Source organism: Sinocyclocheilus rhinocerous, unplaced genomic scaffold, assembly GCF_001515625.1.
Source record: "Sinocyclocheilus rhinocerous isolate Xijiao unplaced genomic scaffold, SAMN03320098_v1.1 scaffold299, whole genome shotgun sequence".
Lineage (NCBI taxonomy): Eukaryota > Metazoa > Chordata > Actinopteri > Cypriniformes > Cyprinidae > Sinocyclocheilus > Sinocyclocheilus rhinocerous.
The window spans coordinates 2742217-2747035 of record NW_015652998.1 but is presented as its reverse complement, the minus strand read 5'-3'; the positions used below and the strand labels follow the sequence as shown (position 1 = coordinate 2747035).

General features: G+C 41.5%; 1 protein-coding gene and 1 long non-coding RNA gene across 2 annotated transcripts in view; one reads left to right on the top strand and one right to left on the bottom strand.

The window, feature by feature from the left end:
* LOC107715401 (neurexin-1-like) overlaps positions 1-4819 on the top strand; it is a 422466-nt gene that overhangs the window by 107849 nt on the left and 309798 nt on the right. The window lies entirely within an intron of this gene.
* The window catches only part of LOC107715403 (uncharacterized), a 4602-nt gene continuing 2446 nt past the window's right edge, over positions 2664-4819 (bottom strand). The window contains exons 2-3 of the long non-coding RNA XR_001637095.1: positions 2915-3037; positions 2664-2814 (exon numbers count right to left, since the gene is read on the bottom strand). This is a non-coding gene — a long non-coding RNA (uncharacterized LOC107715403). The remainder of the gene's footprint in view (positions 2815-2914; positions 3038-4819) is intronic.

Sequence of the window (4819 nt, the reverse complement as noted above, 5' to 3'; positions counted from 1 at the left end):
ATCTTTTAGATCTGTCGTGACAAACCAGTCCTCGGACCTGATCTGGGACACGACTTGATAGTGAGCATCCTGAACTTCAGTCGCATGACTGAGCGGTTCAACTGACGCAGATCTAAAATGGGATGCAACCCTCCATCCTTCTTCGGAACAATTAAGTACCGGCTGTAGAACCCGGATTCTCTGTCGTGAGGAGGGACCACCTCGATGGCCTCCTTCCTCAAGAGAGTGTTCACTTCTTGTTCTAATACCAGAGCCTGCTCGGGGCCCACGAGTGTGGGAAAGACCCCGTTGAAAGGCAGCGGAGGAGCGCCGAACTGAATGTGATAGCCTTTTTCTACAGTATGAAGGACCCAACGAGACACAGGCTGGAGATGGCCGAACTAGCTGCTCTGGAGACCCCCGAAGGGGTACCGAACCCCTCAGCTCCGCTACATTTCCGGGCGGAAGAGACTGAGGGAAGCGCTCGCTGGAGACCGCTGCGCCCTGAAGCACCATTGGTGGCAGGGTTGGCAGAAAGATCTCCCGAGGGCACGGAGAGACAAATCAGCGGTTATATATAGTTCAGAGATATCATCCGATTTTACTTCCTCGCCTTCATCTAACTCCTTTAGCAGGTCGGCTTGGTACGCCTGTAACACCACCATGGTGTGCAGACACGCACCAGCCTGACTTGCAGCCGTATACCCCTTGCCCACCAAGCTAGATGTAGTACGTAACGGCTTGGAGGGCAATGCCGGAACCTTTAAGGATGATGCCGCACCAGGGGACAGATAGCTCGCGAGCGTCTGTTCCACCTGGGGCATGGCCTTATAGCCGTGGTCACAAACCCCCGCCACATTTGCATACTGTGCTGAGAGAGGGGGCGAATCCTCATCTATGCCCTCCACATCAACCTCCTCGGAGGAAGATAGGCGGAGCGTCAAGCCCGTTCCCCAGGGGGGAAGAAACCGCAGAGCGGGCTTCCGATCCCAGAAATGCCGGCACCGGATCTGGCGGGTGAGGAAGGAGATAAGGACTCGACTGTCTCCATTCCCTCCGCCAAATCCAATTGCGAACCCCACGAATGCAGCCGCCGGACATCTCAGGAGAGTGAACTGCCTGTCAGAAATCATAGCACGTCAGCTGTCTTAACCGCGGCTTGTGTACTGCATCATCACTGTGTCTGTCACGCATGACATTATTTACTGTCTTTACATTTATTTTGAAAGATGAAGCTCGCGTTTATGGTAAGGGGCGTTACATTTCCGACGCGTGCTTGTTGTGTTCGGCCAATCACAATGCACTGGTTCAGCTGGCCAATCAGAGCAGACTGTGCTTGTCAAAGGAGGGGGCTTTGTTGAAAACGACGTGTTTGAGAGAGGCGGGGCATAGAGGACATACAATAATGTACAGTATTTGAAAAATAATGTGTTTTTTGAACATTAAAGCATGTCAACATATTCTGTTACACCAAATACACAAAATAATGATCTTTAAAATAGCATCATATGACCCCTTTAAAATGTATGAATGGGGTTAAACTTATCGATTTTGTTGGGAGTGTAAGGTTCCACTTGAGGTACTCTAAGGTTATCATTAAGTATTTCCCCTTAATCACTCAAGTGTTTAAAATCTGTTATGCATTGCAGCAAAGTCCTAATAACCATTTCACTATAACAAAAAAAAAAAATGAAGGAATTAAAAAATGAAGGAAAAAAGCTCCCTCAAGTCATCTGCTGAACTCAAGCACAGGGTAATTTTACTGATCAAAATAAGGCATTCTAAATAAAAAGTTATGCTTTGAAGCAATGTGCATTGAGAGGAGTGCTATAAAAATAATAATAATAATAATAAAAAATCAACACTACGTTTTCATATATATATTTTATCACTTCCACTGTGCACTTGAGATAATTTGGCTAATTATCTCCTGCAAGGCTTTCGGCTTTCGGATAGTGGCAGGCTTGGATGTTTTCTTCTTTTTCCATCTAATAAAAGAATGGCTCTTTTGTCTTTGGTGTGGTTTGGTTTACATTTTCTTGTTTCCAATTCTGTTAAGCTGGTTAGCTCACAGGATGTTGTTTGCCTAGATCTCTTTAATAATCTCCATAACAGATTTTGTGGTTTAGCAGTTTTTGTAGTAAAGATGAAACGTATTTAAAAGTCAATGGTCTGTTATGTTCTGTTTGTGGTGGGAGATTTTATAACTAAAGCAACCGGGTCTCCAATGCCATGTTCTGCCATAAACCTAAATCTAAGATGTATAAACACTCAGGTAAGTCTGACAGTTAAGACATTTGTTGCAACTCTCTTAAAGAAAGCCCTTGCCTCAGGGATTTTATCCCCCTCAGGGAGACCCTAAAGTCAAACCACTTAAGGGTTTTCATGCAACCGGGCCATGATTCTTATTTGTAACAATACTATTCAGTCAATTTTACCTCTTTGTCAGCAAAGTGCACTGGAAAATCATGTTTGTCTTGAGTTAGCAACACTAGCCAAGAGGGGCGGAGCTTAGTGACAGATCATTTCTGAAACACAGTTCTCAGCTTGTTTTGCACAACCTATATAAGAAATGCTTATAACCTGCACAAAAGAAATGAGTACTTATCACACACAACTAAAACAGGTGTTTTCTGTAATAGACTTTATTATATTGTCTATTTTTACAATTTATTGTCCCACAGTGTCTTTCTCAGGTGAATCTCTGGCTACTTCTTTGGCTCAGATGGTGGCTTTAGTATGTTTCTTCATCACTTTTTGCAGTCTCTCAGTCTTTGGATGTGAGAGAGACAGAGGTGGGGGCCCCCGGCCGTAATATGTTCTGGGGATGGGGGTCTTATCGTTTTTCAGTTGGAGTGGAATAATGAAAAAGAGAACTTTGTTTTTAATTAAAGCGGGACCTTTGGGCATGATTAAGGGGTTAGTGATTAATCACCTCTCTGGTCCACTGAAGAGGCTGTGCAGGTCGGCCCAAAGCCTGTGAACAGGAATGATTTGCCCATGAGCCCTCCAGAGATAGGCCCTTGTTTAGACTGCGGCTCGGCGGTACCCTTCGATGCTGTTTTACATACAGATATGAACCGGTATGATATTTTTAGAGTGTATTTCCGCAATTGAAAGGTCAGCAGTGTAATATGAGTGTGTGTCGGATGCAATCACACGCAGGACCGGTTTGTGGGAGTGGTAATATATCATGGTGAGTTTAGTGGCAAAGCAAAACAGCTGACTCATTTTAACAGCTGATTTTATGTTCAAGAGTAATGTCTGCATTTGAAACCATAAGCTTGACCTGCCTAATACTGATTTTCCATAATATATCTTAGCAATACTTTAAGAAATATTCTAGGTTCAGTACGAGCTCAGTCGACAGCATAATCTTGATTGGTAAAGAAATTAATTTTCTCTAAAAAGAAAAAAAAAAAATCAAGATTACAGTGAGGTGAATTGAAATGGAAGTGAACAGAGCCAATTTCTAAACATTAAAATATTCACTGTTTCAATAGAATAGTCACAAGACATAAACATGTTTTCATAAACGTGATTTTTTTTTTGTTGTGAAAAGTTAATCTACTAAGCTTTTCTAGTGAAATTATGTGCAATTTGACAACTTTCCTGCCATGGCAAGCCATAAAATGACTGTAAAAAATGATTTAAATAACAATTCAAATAATATATTTTTAAACAAAATAATTACATTTAAGTGCTTTATAAAATAAGCTTCACATTTCTGCTTTTAAATTGTAAAAAAAAAAAAAAAAAAAGGCCCCTTTTACTTTCATTATAAGTGCCCATAACCATGATATATATATTTTTTTTTTTTATAAAGGTGCACTAAGCGATTTTTGCCAAACAAAGCTGATATTTGAAAGCACCAAAACAAACACGCCCATACCCCAACAGGACCTCGCCCCTATTTTGATAACTCCGCCCCACACATATGTACACAACCATGGCAGCGACAATGGCGGAATCTGTTATGTCTGCCAGCCACAGCATATTCAAACAAAAGCCAACACAGAATGTATGAAAAAGCTAAATCAACGTAACTCACCTATCAAGAAGAAACAAAGCAACCTCGGCGTCCGATTCCAGGCCTTCCTGCTCCTTGAGTTCTCTCCACCGCCGGAAAGCTCCTACCTCTTGCCCTTCGTTTTAATGTTTTGTTCCTCCGAAATCTTCCTCTTTTTTTCTTTTTTTTATCTGCCATCTCTCACTATCTATAGTCGATTTGCTAATATTCGTCCTGTGCACTCACTGAGCGCTCTCTTCTCCCTTTCATTACTAGACACGCCCCTTACTGCTGATTGGCTGCAAGTGTGTTTTGGGACTCGGTCTGACAATGTGGTCAAAAGCGGTTTTCAAATATTGCTTAGTGCACCTTTAAAGAAAATGAGGGAGGAGTCAATTTCAACATTATGCCATAGTCAACATTATGCCATAAATGCTCTAAATTTACCTTAACTTTTAATTAATTTAAGGCCAACTAAAATGCATTCGCACGCGCCAGAGATGTTCACAAGTCTTTAATTTGGAGTCCGAGTCAAGTCTGAAGTCTTTAACCAGTAGTCCGAGTCATGTCTGAAGTCTTTATCGCTGGAGTCGGAGTCAAGTCTCGAGTCTTTGGTCACGAGTCCGAGTCGAGTCTCAAGTCATTTAATGGCTTGCTAAAAAAATCTAATTCAGAAGCCTCATGTATTGAAATCTTCCTATTTACGAAGCTGTTTTATCGGCTATAGACAAAATATGTATTCTATGATGCTTTGTAAAAATAAAAAAAAAATAAATAAAAAAAAAGATGTTAAGATGTAAGGTTATTGTACATCCAGCCTGTTATTTATAG